A 16,597-nucleotide genomic window follows, 5' to 3' on the forward strand; every position below is an offset into this window, starting at 1 on the left:
ATGAGCTGGGCCTTCTTAAACCACGTCTGGTACTTGCCCAAGGTTCCCTTCTACACATTTCAGTTTGCCAACTCTGCAAATGAGCAAATGGTCTGTGGTGGAGACCGGTGAAGAAGACGGAGCAGAATCCTTACCAGGAGCATCCATTTCTAAGAATGACGGTGTTGCTGCTTTAGGAATCAGAAACTTGCAACATGCTAAAAGGCCAGTAAAAGTCATTTAAAATTAAAGTAAAGATGCCGTGAGTGTGAGGGCGTGGCGTCAGTGCTAGAATCCGCGTGCTCTACTCTTAAAATCCATTGGCATGGCTACGGGCCTTTGGGGGGAAAATGCTCTTTAAACCTCACTATGTGATCTATATCTAAACCTCAATTTAGGGTGGAGGTGGATGTTCTTGTCTTGAGCACAGAGCAAAAGAAAAGAGGTTGGAACCCCAAACTCAGAAGTGGACATGCCATATAGCACGATTCTTTGCTTCTCTAGGGTTCCCTTCCCTTTGCTCCTGTTATTCCAGGCGGGCCACTGATGGTGCCCAAGGGTCAGCTGTCAGGTGTCCTGCATCCCAGACAGCTCTCTCTCTCTCTCTCTCTCTCTCTCTCTCTCTCTCTCTCTCCCTCCCTCCCTCCCTCCCTCCCTCCCCCCCCTCTCTCCTTATCATTAGATGGGCTCCTTTCCTAACACCTGGTCAGGAAAGCTTTGTCTGCAGTGTATGTGCCAGGGACCCCCCCCCAGAGAAGCACTTAGAATGAGGAGGAGCTGGTGGGCACTGGGCAGGATCCCTCCTACTCCTCCTGGCTGGTTGTTTTGAGTAACCATCCAATCACAGTCTCTCCCTTCTGCACACTGGAAGGAACGGGGCAGCATCGTGGTCTCGGAGTTACCAAGTCTAACACCCAGACTACAATGGGTAGAACACTTTGGGAAACCAGGGAGGAGGCTGGAGGTCCAGGTAGGATGATCCAGAATGAAAATGACCTTGATCCTAGGGCCTAGAGAAATGGCTCAGCAGTTACGAACATTTGCTATTTTTCCAGGGGCCACAAGTTCTATGTCCAGCACCCACATTGGATGCTCACAATTGTTGGTAACTCCAATTCCAGGGGATCAGATACCTTTTCTGACTTCTGATGGCACCAGGTACACACTTGATGTACATACAAACATGCAGGCAAAACACCATGCACATAAAATGAATTGATAGTTTAAAAAAATGAAGAAAGATTCTTTGGCAATATATCTTTTTAAAATTATATATTTGTTGGTTTTACATTGTGTGTGTCAGAGAGGGGGAGGAAGAAGGGAAGATGGGAGGAAGGCTGGGTGGAGGGAGGGAGAGAGCACACTTTTGTGAAGGTGAATGCAGGACCCATTAAATATATAAGGTCCTGAACCCTCGGAGCTGGAGTTGGAAACAGTTGTGAGCTGCCCCCAATAGGTACTCAGAACTGAGCTCTGGACCTCCACAAGAGCTCTCAACTGCTCAGCCATCTCTTCAGCTTCTTGGCCCTGTGCCCTGTGTTTTAAAGGGTTAGTAAAAACACTGGTAGATCCAGCACACACACACACACACACACACACACACACACACACACACACACGTAAAAAGTTAAATGCAGAAAAATGCTTGGCTGGAGTGTGGGAAACGTGGAGAGGAGACAGACAAAAAAGATGTGGAGGGAAAGTGGCTGCTGGGACCTCAGAGCATTTATTCTTAGGTGAAGATTCCTGTTCTTATTTTGTGGCTAAAGAGAGCCAGATAGTTTGAGCAAGAGAGTGACATAGCCAGAGTGGTGCTTCTAGAAGTCTCATCTGATCGCGCAGTAAAGGAGACCAGTATCAACCAGTACAATCCTCCTCCACCAGTGTACATTAGGTCAAGGATGTGACTAGATTCAAAACATTGAGTATGTTGTTCTGGTGAGGAAAGGTGGAAAGTTTTGCTCAGGACTCTTGGGGACACTGTCTGAGATTACAGTAAAGACTGCCCAATGTCTCATGAGCTAGTTTCCAAGTAAAGGAGCAACAGCTGTGTGTTGCCCTGAGACCTTTCTCTGACTTCAAGTCAGTAGAGAGTTGAGCTAAAACATAGGGAAGAATATGTGTGAAATGAAGGCTCTGTTCCCCCTTTTCCTGGAAGATTACATGTGTGTGAACACAAAGGAACCCCAAATATCCAGTAGAAGTTGCGGGGGGTTAGATCTGGGGCTCTCCTGCATTGCTGCATCTCCTTTGAGGTATGGGAACGCACGGGAATTCTGCCCCCATAATTACTGATGCAGTCAGTACCTCACCAACAGGGCTCATTCAAAGCTGACTGGAGGATGGATGGATTCTTTTTTTTTCTTCTAGTTCTAATATGAAAGATGATATTTATATGAATTTTATTTTGTGCAACTGGACTATCAATAAGAGACCAAGCCTAAAGTATTTTCAATCTCAATGAAACTCTGAAGCCGAGCACTCTTTTCATCAGCAGTTTCTTCCACCCAAACAGGAAAAATATATTTCATAACCTCCTCAGGATGGTATCTGTATAAATCTTTTAAAGTCAGTGAGGGTCTCTCTCTCTCTCTCTCTCTCTCTCTCTCTCTCTCTCTCTCTCTCTCTCTCCTTGTTTTTGTTTATTTTGCTCAGAATATCTTCGAGCTAAGAGAAGGCTCCTGGGGTCCCTTCTAATTGAGGGTAGCCTGGCCACACATAGGCCTTTACTCATGGTGGCCACAGGGGATTGGAGAGGCAGATGAGAGGCCCTGGCCACACAGTGGCTGCCTCATGTTTCCTTTTGTGGGGGTGGCATTGATGGTTTTTTTTTTTCTGTCCCTAGTGTAGGAAGGTGCTGCTCTCCTCTCAACCAACAGGTCATAAAACATGAGTTAGAAACCCAAGGTCATGAGCCAAGAAATTTAAAGGTCACAATATTAGAAGTCAGTATACATGATAATAAATAAATAATAAATCTTAAAAAAAAAAAGAAGTCAGACAGACTGTTGTTCCAGGCTTTACATCTGTCTAGGGGTAGGCCTTAGAAAAATGGTGCAAAGTCTCTACGTCTTTAGTTTGCCCATGTTCAATATGAATATAGTCTACCTTAAATATGGCTGCTGAGAGATAGAATCAAACAGAGGACACAAATGACCAGGACAGTGTCTGACCCATAGTAGATTTGTGAAAAAATGCCAGTGCCATGTTTGGAGTATAGTGTCTAAGTTTGGAGGTGTTGTTGTTTGTTAATTAACATATTATCTATTTTGTGTGAATGGATGTTTTGTCTGCATGCTATTTCTTTGCTCCAGAGTGTGCCTAGTGGCCGTAGAGGCCAGAAAGAGCATCAGATCCCTTGGGACCGGAGTTTTAGGTAGTTATGAGCCACTGTGTAGGCGCTGGGAACTGAACCTCACTCCTGAAGCTCAGAACAACCACCAAGCCACCTCTCCAAGCCTCAGAGGGTTTTGATCTAACGCTGAACTAGAATTGAATCTGTCAGAGGGACTGAGGTTTCAGCCCTATTCCGTCAGGTCCAAGTTTTCTTTGTTTATACAGTGAAAGGTTAAGTCCTGGCTCTAAGGATCCCTCCAGCTTGACTCTCTCAGTAATTCTTTCTTCCTGACTAGAATATTAGCAACCTAAAAAGGAGCCGAGTCAAGTCTCTGAGCCCCCAGGTCCTAAACACTTCCTCTCCTAATTCATCTCTCTGAGGGTTCTACACCAACAGTTTCAATCAATTGGCCAAACACAGCGAGGACGCTCTGCTGAGAGTAAACTGTGGATCTTGCCCTGCCTCCCTCTTTCCCAGTTTACACAGATGTGCCCTTAGGAAAGGCTCCTGGCCTGGCGTCCTGTGTTTCACGTTTCTACCCTGAGGCTGGCATTGCCTCAACCAGTCTGTTACTTAACACAGTACCACGGTAGGTACTCAGTGTTACGCTAGCAAAGCGATATATCCAGGAATAAACAGGAAAGGGCAATTTATGATAGTAACTTGTAGGGGACAGTCTCCAAATTCTGCTCCTCCAACCAAGTCCCACAACCTGGAAGGCATTATTTGTAAGGATTTCTAATTCATGTAGGTGATTTCAGGGTTTGATCACAGCGTTATTGGTGGCTACGTACAACTGAATTTTTTTTCCACATTAATGATGTTATAAGAGATGATCACACCTCGTTTAAATTTTTATTTTTTTAAAAAAATATTTTGTTTGTATTAGTTCTTTGAGAATTTCACAGTCTGTTTTGATCAGCATCACTCCCTCTCCATCAGCCCAGGTCCAACCTCCCTTTCCTAATCTTTTAACTTTATGCCATCTCTCTGTTGTTTTCCTGGCTCTTTCTTTCCTATGGAGTCCAGTTTGTGCCGCACACGCATTCTTCCATACGTGGCCTTCCACCGGGGCTTGGGCCACTTCCCAGGAGCATCACTCTCAAAGAAAACCGAGTCTTCCTCTCCCAGACGCTATCAACTGTGGACCTGTCCAGGGTGGGGCTCTGCACCTTCCTCCCTTCTCATCATGGGATGCAGCCTGGCCTGAGTTCGCATAGGGCCTGTGCATGCTGACACGCCACCGATTTCAAAGGTGCGGCTACCCTGCCGTTTTTTGGAGGATGTCGTTTCCTTGTAGTCATCCATGGCCTCTGACTCTTACAGTCTTCCCACATCCTCTTCCTCAATAGTCCCTGAGCCTTGGGAGGAGCGGATGGAATATGTATGGGGTTTTTTTGTTTGTTTGTTTGGATGGTTTTTTTAGGGTTGAGTGTTTCTCAGTCTCTTCTTCGGCAAGCCTTGGCCAGTGGCCGGTTCTGTGTTAGGCACCATCTATTGCAAACTGAAGCTTCTCTCATATGGCTGAGAGATGGATGCCTTAGTCTATACGTACAGCAACAATTCATCGCCGATTTTTATTTCTTGACTTGTTTGTTTGTTTGTTTAATTTTAGGTCTTGGGCTGTGCTGGGGATCCAGCCTGAGGCTTTGAGCATGTTAGAAGAGCACCCGACCATTGAGCCACACTCCCAGCCCTTTGTCCTGATTTTTAAAGCATCTTCCGCTTGTTTGCAGTTGCTTAGCTTTTGAACCTTACAAGAGGTTTTTCTTGCTTGTTCTGTGGGCTTCAGACAGTTTCCGCTGCTGCGCTCACTCACTGGCAGCTGGGTTATTAGTCACCTTGCTCTTGTCTTCCTGACTCATCCCCCCCCCCCCCAAGTCAGCTGTATTTTTCCTCAAGGTTCTGTAAGGATGATTAAGGCTTTTGTGTTCTGGTTACAGGTTAATGCCAACACCGGAAAATCAATAAACAGAACTTTTATACTGATGGTTATTTGTCTACTTACTGCATGCAGTGAATAAGAGCTATAATTCTGATCTTCTCTGTAGGTACAAGAAGACCCTCTGACAAGGAAACTGCTTCTGGCATCAGTGGGATCAACTGAACTCCGTCCCTCCCTCTCCCTCCCCCGCGGCGTCCCCTCCCCTCTACAGAGTCACATGTTAAAATTGTGTCACGTCGGGATCATGGCTTCTTTGTGGTGTTCCTGGGTCCCATGAATTTAATTGCCTTTTCTCTTTTAATGTATTTTATACCTGACTCTCCTACTACTTCCTGCACCTCAGGCACAGCTACAGTTCTGAGATGTCTTTTCACTGGGACTCCGTTAGTCACACCATCTTTTTAAAAAATTAAATTAATTTTTAAAGATTCACATATGTGCGTTATATTCACATTCCTTCCCTATCTTCGAGGAACTTCTTCAGATGGAGGTTTCCTTGAGGATCTTTGAGTATTCAACTCGTCTCTTATCTCTCGTTCATCCTCGACTGACTGGCAGTTTATTGGCTCTGGTTGCTGTGTTAGACAGCAAGCCCCTGAGACCAGAAAGCATGGCTTTAGAATTTTTCCAGAGTCCATGAGTCTTAAGATAAAACTGATTAATTTCTTTTAGGATATTTCTTAATCTGAAGTTCTGAGATTTCAGTTCAATTTAGATACACTCCTTCATAAAAACTTACTGGTGGCATTTGCTAGGCTTTCTTTAAAAAAAAAAAAAAAGGTGTGTCTCCTTCATTTCAGGCAAATGTTTTGCTGTTTGTCTGATATTTACTCGCCCCACAGTCTCAGTCTTGAGTCGTTTTGAAGAGCTGTCTTTCACGTTAATTGTGTCACCTGGCTTGTCTGTCTTTCCTGTGGGAACCCCTCTTTTTTCATACTGCTCTACTGTTGCAGTGCGGGTGATCCTTTGTCAGTTCCTTTTATTAGGACCAAGCCTGAGAAGGCATGTTTATAGGTGGGTCTCGTTCCTTGTGTTGGGAGTTCCCTGATGGCGAGGGGCAGGCCATTTTCCAAGTGCCTCTCTCCCCAGTGCCATCATGAAGGATACGCCACTCTGGGAGCCAACGTCTTACTCGATTTGGAGCCTTTGGAGAGGAACTCCATTCCCTGCCCATTGTAGTTAAGCATCCTACTATCCTTTCCCCCTGGAAAATATGACTGACAACGAGTGGGTACCACGAAGGTGACACGCAGACCTTCTCATCCATCCTTCTTGCCCTTGACCTCCTTCTGGGGTGGAGGGAATTTCCCCTTCCTACATCTGCCTCAGCAGGTGTGTAGGGTACCTGGCTCCCAGTACTCTGGGCCTTACTACTCTACCTGTTCCATCCACAGTTTCTATTTGTGCCTAAGGAGCTACTTTTTGCCTCCTCCTCTCTTCTGTTTGTGATTCAGAATTTATTCCTCTATTGAACTCTTAACACCTGGTGTTAGGAAGACCGCATGAAAGAAAGAGATGAATGTGTGCTCAATTTGCCTTGCTGAACAAGAAGTCTCTTAATCATAGTCTCTGACTGAAAACACGAATAGACAGATGCGTGGGTAGCTAGACTTCCATCACAATCAATCAAACGTGATCCTGCATCACTGGCTAATTGTCCACACACAACAAACTATTAATTTATTGTTGTAAGCTGTAATGCACTCACTGATCACAATGCCAATGCTGTTATGTGAGTATTAGGGGTCAGTGGTGGTTTCATGGGTTAGGATATGGACAGATGTACTCTGTGTTGTGCGCAGGACTCACACTGAACCAGACAAGCACCAGGGAATAATAAGACACACCAACTCCCAGTGTGCCTTCAAAGAACAGTAGTCTTGCGGGTCTTAATAGGCACCATGAAAAGGCCCTGTGAGTCAATGAGCCACAGGATTCTTGGATTTAGCAAATGTAGCAAGCCCCTCTGCCGAAGGACGTTTCAGAACTCCAGGATGTCAGTAAATGTTATGACTCTTTGGTAGTGAAATAAAAAAATAGAGCACTGCCCAAACTCCTTACATTGCAGAACTCAATTCATGTTGTGTGGTGTGTAACCTGAGGCATGCTGTGGAAACTCTTCTCCAGTCTTGTGTCATGCCAGAAAGCATGTTCAGGGAGTAAGAAGGGAGAAATCATCACACACAAGGAGGAAAAGCAGAAGTGAACAATCTATTAGCATCTACGTGTACATTTCTCTCTACTTCTGAGATATATATCCATCCCATATCTTATGACTTCCATGTTTGTCTCAGATTCCAGACTGCCTTGTAGTTGAGACCCAAGCTTCTTATGACAGAAGCACGCCTGTGAAAGGCCTTCTTTGTACTGCTCTCTATCTGAGGAGACTATTACTTTGATCCCATATCTGACTTTGGGAATGCCATTTAAACTAAATATGGCTGTCAGTGGGTTAATTTCTTGTTGTATTGGAGAACAACTCCATAGCCGAGCAGTTCAAGACTTGCCAAAGGACAACTGCACGTTAGCCGTGCATCTAGGACTTGGAACAAGGTTTTCAGATTGCTAACGCAAACAGTGTCACACTACGCAGAATCAGTCTGTCCATGGTCGGCGTCTATGAGTATCCTCTCAGCCAAATGACCTGCGGTTGGATTCCGTTATCCCACCATCATTTTCCTGTCTGCACTCTCACAACATGAAGGATCAGTCCCGTCAGCCATTCTCCAACTCCCACTTGTCCTTCCCCGATGTTACAAAGGCAGGTGGGGGCCAATATTAAGGTAATTTTTGGAGCTTAAGATGGCCCCATACTAACTAGCTAGAGGGTGTTTGGGAGTCTGTTCAGGCTCTATGCATTGGTCAAAGGAAAAATGTCCTTATTGTTTATTTTCCAAATCCAAATTCTCCTACCCTTTGCAGCCCTGACTTAGGTGTTTAGACATAGTAGAGAATTCAGAAATTTAGGAGAGTAGGTAAGATCATCAACACTGGCTTGCTCTCCCAAGAGGGGTGTGGCAAGCATACAAAGCGTCAACGGTCTGGAGGCTTCTAGAAAAACCTTAATACAATCATATCCTTCTGGCTAGGGAAACAGCTTGGCACCATGTGGAGCCATAGCTACATGAAGAAACACCTGGGCAGTGTGAGGAACCAGGTCCAGTGCACTTGGACTGGCTTACTCTGCTTATGTGGCAAGCATTTGGAATTAGCGCTGTGTCCTTCCTCTACCAGGACTTAAATGGACTGCTGCTATTCTCAGCCTTCAGTTCAAATACAAGTAACCAGAAGAGAAGTGATATTAGCTTTGAAACCATTAGAAAAAATCCAAGTGCACTCGCTAAGGGAGCTGAACGCTCTTGCTGATGTCATTAGTCACAACACAATGAGTCAAGTTGCAGCCTGGAAGTATTGACACACTTTCACATTTAATAAAATTCAATAAACAAAAAATGCAAAACAACCTCTTAGATCCAAGTTAATTGAGACCAAGTTTCCCTAGAAATTATAGGATATATTTATACTTATGTGCATAAGCATGTATGTATTTTGGTATATGTAGACATGTGCAAAGACAGATAAATACACATATTTATATTCCCACATGTGTCTATTGATGTATGTCTCTGTGTATAAGAGTATGTTTTTATGTATCTCCCTTTAGATCTCTGACCCTGTTAAAAAGAGTGAACTATTGTTTAAGAGAGGCACATGGCTGTTTTTGTTTTAATCCAAAGATTTTTCACTTAGGAAAAAAACAGAGACGCCAATAACTTCTGCATAGTGAATATGTGTCCTGGGAAGTCAGCAAGAAAAGATAATAAAAACAAAGCAAATAAATAGAAGGAAACAGAAGCTAAAGTGCTGAGAAACCTTTTTCTCCCAGAGAGCTCATTTTGGTAATCCACAAGGAAAATAGAACGGCGCTTGATCTGAGGAGAGAGAGAAAGGGGAACCAAATGAAAATGAAACAATTGATTTAATTCAGCGAGAAAGCAGGAGGAAGGAGAGATAAGAGCATCTGCTGCTATGTGCAAAGGAGGGGATGGAGTTGGGGACAGAGTGGTTCTATGCTTTGGAGAGAAAAGCACAGTTTTCTCTTTTCACCTATATTCGGAGCCCTGGAACCCAATTCTTCAATTTGTGCTTTACTGATTTCCCTAGATGTCAAGAGTACAATCTTCCATGCCACTCGTTAGCAAAGAGGTAACAGACTTCACTACATTCTCTGTGCATTTCATTGATTAGTTTTAGTAACAACATCTACAGATTTTATTTTCTTTTAAAATTGTGAGTGTATGTCTGTGTGGGGGTGTGCACAGGTGAGTGCAGTTGCTTGCAGAGGCAAAAGGGAGCGTCCCAACTATAAGAGCTGAAGTTACAGGTAGTTGTGGGCTGCCTGATGGATCCTGGAAACTGAACTCAGGTCCTCTGCAAGAGCAGTTCCCTCCTTTGACCACTGAACCATCTCTACAGACCCTAATTTTTAAAAAGTTTCTATTTCTTTCCCTGCTGGAGCCTCACAAGATCACAGATGTGCTAATACGTTAGTTGTTTCTCTAATTTCTGTGACAGCATACTGGACAAAAACTACCTAAGAAAAGAAGAGTGGCCAGGAGTCGTGGTGCATGCCTGTAATCCCAGCACTTGGGAGACAGAGGCAGGTGGATCACTGTAAGTTCGAGGCCAGTCTGGTGTACAAAGAGAGTGCAGGATAGCCAAGATAACAAAGAGAAATACTGTCTTGAAGAAGAAAAAGAAAAAAGAAAGAAAGAAGAAAAGGAAGGAAGGAAGAGGGCCACCTGGGGCATAGTCAGCAGAAGTGAGCTGTATGCTGTCCCCTGGGCTCCATCCTCTGGCCCACACCTCTGCCTGCCTTCTCACAGAGGCCTTTATGAACAATGATGCAAAACTACCCAATAAAATACTCATGAACCGAATTTAAGATTATAACAAAAACATCATCCACCACAACCAAGTAGGCTTCATTTCAGGCATGCAGAGATGTTCAATATATGAAAATCCATCAATGTAATCCACCATATAAACAAACTGAAAGAAAAAAACCACATGACCATTTCATTAGATGCTGAAAATTCAACACCCCTTCATGTTAAAAGTCTTGGAGAGATCAGGGATACAAGGCACATACCTAAACATAATAAAGGCGATATGCAGCAAGCCTATAGCCAACATGAAATTAAATGGAGGTAAACTGACATCAATTCCACAAAAACCAGGGATAAGACAAGGCTGCTCACTATCTCTATATCTATTCAATATAGTGCTTGAAGTTCTACCTAGAGCACCAAGACAACTAAAGGAGATCCAGGGAATCCAAATCGGAAAGGAAGAAGTCAAAGTATCACTATTCGCAGATGATAAGATAGTGTACATAAATGACCCCCAAAATTCTACCAGAGAACTCCTACAGATGACATACACTTTAAGCAAAGTGGCTGGATACAAAATTAACTTAAAAAAATCAGTATCCGTCCTTTATACAAATGATAAAGAGGCTGAGAGAGAAAGTAGGGAAAAAACACCCTTACAATAGGCACAAATAACATAAAACATCTTGGTGTACTTCTAACCAAGCAAGCGAAAGACTTGTATGACAAGAACTTCAAGTCTCTGAAGAAAAATAAGTTGAAGAAGAAATCAGAAGATGGAAGGATCTCCCATATTCAGGTATCAATAGGATTAACATAGTAAAAATGGCAATCTTTACCAAAAGCGATCTACAAATGCAACGTGATCCCCATCAAGATTCCAATACAATTCTTTACAGACACTGAAAGAGAAAATTTCAACTTTATGTTAAAAAACAGAAAACCTAGAATAGATAAAACAATCCTGTGCAATAAAAGAACTTCTTGAGGTGTCACAATCCAAGATTTCAAGCTGTACTACAGAGCAATAGTAATAAAAAGTGCATGGTATTGGCATAAAAACAGACAGGTTGATAAACAAAGTAGAATCAAAGGCCCAGAAATAAATCCACACACCCATGGACACTTGATTTTTGACAAAGAACCCAAAACTATCCAATGGAACAAAGAAAGCATCTTCAAGAAACGGTGCTGGTCTAACTGGATGTCTACATGTAGAAGAATGCACATAGATCCATATTTATTACCCTGTACAAAACTCAAGTCCAAGTGGATCAAAGACCTCAACATAAAACTGAATACACTTAATCTAATAGATGAGAAAGTGGAGAGCAGCTTTGAACAGAACACCAACAGCTGAGGCATTAAAATCAACAACTAATAAATGGGTTGAGGGAGAGTATGAAAATCAATTGAGGGCATCATCTCTAGGATAAGCTAGAGACCTGGGATCAGGGAGGTACCTGGGAGTCTATGGAGATGACACTATCTGAAACTCCTAGCAATGAGGAATATGCAGCCTGAAGTGGCCACCTTCTATAGTCAGAAAGGACTATTCAACCCACCCATAAAACTCTAGCCCTAAAATTCGCCCTACCTACAAGAAGTGTAGGGATAAAGATGGGGCAGAGATTGAGGGAATGGCCAACCAGTGACTAGCCCAACTTGAGACTCATCCCATGGGATGGAGCCAACCTTTAACACTGTTAATGATACTCTGCTATGATTGCAGACAGGCAGATAGCGTAACTGTCTTCTGAGAGGCTTCATCCATCAGCTGATGAAAACAGATGCAGAGTCCACAGCCAAACATTAGGCAGAGCTTAAGGAGTCTTGTGGAAGAGTGGGGGAAAGAATTGAGGGAGCCAGAGGGGTCGCAGGTACCACAAGAAGATTTGCAGTGTCAACTCCTAACTTGGGCCCATTGGGGCTCACAGAGACTGAATCAACAACCAAAGTGCAATCATGGCCTGGACTTAGACCCCCGACAAGTACGTAGCAAAAGTGCAGCTTGGTTTTCATGTGTGTCCCCTAAGTACTTGAGTGGGGGTGGGAGGCATCTCTGACTCTGCTGCCTGACTTTGGATCCCTTTCCCCTAGCTGGGTTGCCTTGTCTGGCTTCATCCTGTTCATTGTTCAGAAGAAGAATTACATGTGCAAGGAGGGAGATCTTCTTGATATGTGGGGAGAAGGTTCTAGAGCAGTGGTTCTCAAACTTCCTAATGCTACAACCCTTTAATACAGTATTTCATGTTGTGATGATCCTTGGCCATAAAATTATTTCACTGCTACTCCAAACTGTAATTTTGCTACTGTTCTAGATTGTAACATAAATATCTGATGTGTAGGAAATCTGACATATAACTCCCAAAGGGGTCAGGACTCACAGGTTGAGAACCATTATTTTAGACCAACCCATGTTTGTAGTTAGAGTTTACCCACCCTTATATAACTTGAATAACAGGTGTAGTCACCATATTAAACGTAAATTACATGTTACTCTCCTTGTTTTAAACTGCTCAGTTCTTTCCACCTGGCCACAGTTTAAAATTAGGATGTCCTGGGGCTGGAGAGGTGCTTGGTTGTGCTGCAGAACCCCAAGGACCAGAATTCAGATCTTAGCACCCCTGTAACAAGCTGGCACTGTCTTGTACATGCCTGTGACCTCATTACTATGTCACGTGGAGACTGGAAGATTGTTGGGACTTGCCGGCTTCCAGCTTCTCGGAAAAAACACAAGGTTCAGGGAGAGATGCTGCCTCAAAAGAAAAAGTTGGAGAGGGGTAGATGAACACACCTGACACCGTCCTCTGGCTGCTGAGCCTGAGCATAGGCATGCTTACCTATACCACACAAGTGCACCATGCTGACACGCATGCTCCACACTCACACACATGTGAGCACACACATAAAAGGGAGAAAAATTTTTAAAAAGCGATTTCAAAACACACAGAATATCTTGAAATTTATGGCTTACAAAATTGACCAATAGCAAGTTCCATAGTTTATTCCTTTGACACTGACACTTTCTTCTTCTTCTTCTTCTTCTTCTTCTTCTTCTTCTTCTTCTTCTTCTTCTTCTTCTTCTTCTTTTCTCTCTCTCTCTCTCTCTCTCTCTCTCTCTCTCTCTCTCTCTCTCTCTCTCTGTCTTTCTCATTTGCTGAGACTAGAAATCAAAAAAGGTAACTTGATTCAACCAGCTTTCCTTGCAGGTGGGAGGGGCCAAGAGACAACTGGGATCAATGAAATGCAAGCAGCACTAGACGCATCAGACTATGCAAGTTCCAGCACATGAGATATAAGATTTCGTATTCGACATTGTCTTAGTTCACTTTTCCGTTGCTGTGATGGAACGCCATGACCAAAAGCACCTTCAAGAGGGAAGGGTTCATTTCATTCACAGTTTCACATAACAGTTTATCATCAGTAGTACCAAGAGTAGGAACTCAAACAGGGCAGGAACCTAGGGGTCATGACACAGAGGTGATGGAGGGGTGCTGCTTACTAGCTTGTTCCTCATGGCTTGCTCAGCCTCCTTTTTTATAGACCTCAGGACCACCTGCCCAGGGATGGCACCACCTGCAATGGGCTGGGCTCTCCCTCATCAATCATTAATTAAAAAAAAATGTCCTAGAGGCTTGCGTACAGCCTGGTCTTCTGGAGGCTTCTTCTCAATTGAGGTTCTTGCCGCTCCAATGATCCTAGCTTGTATGAAGTTGATCTGAAACTAGCCAACACAGATTTGATTCCAGGTGAACCATGGACAACATTTTTAGTATAAGCATTGTATGAGGCACACTAATACTACAAAGATCACTGGTTGTTTACCTGAAATTCTCATTTAACTGAGCATTTTATGCTTTATCTGACTCTGGGGGTTTGCAGAGATTCTTTCCCTTTTCTGGTTGCTCCTCCTCCTCCTCCTCCTTCCCACTCCCCTTCTTCTTCATCCCCGGATGGTGGGCATAACTCCTGGAGTGCAGCCCCTGCCTTGTGACCATGAATGACACGAATGACACGGAATAGAAAGTGCTTATAACAGAAAAGTAACAAAAGCCGAGTCACCAGTGGTGGGGTTGGATATGCAAACTAGGTCTCAACTGACTGTATCAGACATTCTTTTTTTTTTTCTTTTCTTTTTCCTTCCTAATTGGACTTTCTATTTCTATATATAAGTTATCATATAAAACAATGGACTTCAATTTGACATTTTCATAGATATATACGATTGTTCTTATTTACTCTCTCCGCTGCTCTCCCAATCTCTCCCCTCTCTCTTTACTTTCTGTCTATATAAAATTCTAGATTCCGCATATGAGAGAGAATGTGATATTTGTCTATCTCTGGCTTACTTTACTTAACAAGATGATCTGCAGTTCAATTCAGGTTTCTGCAAATAACATAATTTCATTCTTTTTTAATGGCTGGATAAATTTAATATATATAATTACATATATATCTATTTTACTGATAATGAATATTTAAACAACCACCACACCTTGGACAATGTGAATAAAGTAAGCATTTTTATGATGTGCTCACATAGGTTGCTCAGGCATAGGCCCAGGAAAGCTATAGCTGGATTGTAGGTAAGATCCGATTTTAGGTTTTTGATTCCTGATTTCCATGGTAGTTTTACCAGTTTAAAGAGCCATTGATGGCATCAAAGGGCTTTAGTTTTCCTATATGCTTGCCAGCATTTGAGGATTGTTTTCTTGGTGACAACCACTCTGACTAGGGTGAGATGGAACCTCAAATGCCTAGTTAAGTCCAATGGAAAGAATGTTGGTTTACAGCTGAAGGTCAGGGAAGAATGTCTGTCTTTGCCTGACTACTGGCACCCAGGCAAGGCCAGGATTATGCTCCCTCCACAAACAGTTAGCGGATAGATAAAGCAAAGATACCGAAGCCAAGAAGATGATAATTCATTTATTTTTCCATATCTTATCTAAAATGGAGTCGGACTTCATTTTTTTTCTGTTGGAGAGGATGTTTTCCCCCTTTGAACTGAATGATGACTACAGGAACATTATTTATTACACAAAACAAATCAATTTTTAAAATGCCTGGAAGTTTGGGCTCTTAAGTTCAGTGTTTTTCAAATTGTAGTTTGTAACCCATTAGTGAGCCATGGAATCAATTTAATGGGTCATGACCAGTATTAAAAGCAAAGTGGGAGGATGAGAATAGAAGGAGGAAGAAATAGGTGAAATCTAGAAATATCTTTATTGTAAATCTCCTTTGGGAAATGATGCTTCTCACCCATCTGCATGTAGATGCACACAGCAGTACACACACACTCTCACACACACACACACACACACACACACACACACACACACACACACGCAAACAGACTCATGTTTTATAAAATGCATTTTGAAAAGTGGATAATACTTTTGATATAACAAATGTCACTCTCAGGAGGAGTATTGTTCATTTGTGGAAATGAAATTGGGCCAGTTTTGAGCTGTGGGCCACCTTCTCATTCACTGGGGGACTAAGGAGGAGAAGTCATCCATTGGGGTAGTTTCCTGAGATTTAGCAAATTCTTTCATACAAGGAATCTTACTGGACCAAAGATAAACATAGGTGCTCTTCAGACATTAGCCAAATGGAGACCAGGGCAGCTAAACGTGGCTGGCAAAGGTGAGGAACTGAGGCTGTGGAGGGGCCTCAGTGAAAAACTGTTTTACACAAGACTGATGACTTAGTTTTCACAGGGTTTTTCAGAGGCTAGGTGCAGTGACAGGTGCCTGTAATCCTAGCTACAGACAGACAGACAGAATAATTCAGACATTTGCTCACCAGCCAGTCTGAGATGCAGGTTCAGTGAGAGACTGAATAAGAAAAAGACAGGGGGCAATTAAAGAAGACACCTCAATGGCATGTTCCGCTCACATGCTCACACATGTGTAAACATGTGCGTGTGTACCCGAACACATATGCATACACACAAGAAACTGAGATACTAAGTTCTCTTTTTGATTTTAATTAATTTAAACTTTAAAAGTGGACACTTGATTCTGCTATTATAAAATTATCTAACAATCTGAGTATGTGAGTCAAATTTTTGAAATACATATTTGATGAAATACAGATGAACTATTTCAGTGAAAAATTTAGCCTCAAATTTAAATGTGATGTCAGTATAAAATGCACACTTGGAAAATAATATAAAATACTTTTCTAATAATCTTATATGTTATACATGTTGAAATGATAATATTATATATATATATATATATATATATATATATTGGGCTAAGCAAAAATGTTAAAATTAAATTCACTTGTCTTACTTTGTGTAATGTTGTTTCTATGAAATTCGGAATAACTTTTTTTTCTCTACTGGATAGCCCTTCTCTAGGGATGAAGAGCCTTGCTTGCCCTAGGCCATTGGATAAGAGGTTCTTCAATCACTGATACAGCCCAGACCACTTG

The 16,597-nt window shown here is 42.6% G+C and overlaps 1 protein-coding gene across 1 annotated transcript in view; it reads right to left on the reverse strand.

Moving 5' to 3' along the window:
• ALK (ALK receptor tyrosine kinase) overlaps positions 1-16,597 on the reverse strand; it is a 710,702-nt gene that overhangs the window by 326,034 nt on the left and 368,071 nt on the right. The window lies entirely within an intron of this gene.

This window comes from Acomys minous, assembly GCF_964271855.1.
Source record: "Acomys minous genome assembly, chromosome: 8".
In the NCBI taxonomy this organism is placed as follows: Eukaryota; Metazoa; Chordata; class Mammalia; order Rodentia; family Muridae; genus Acomys; species Acomys minous.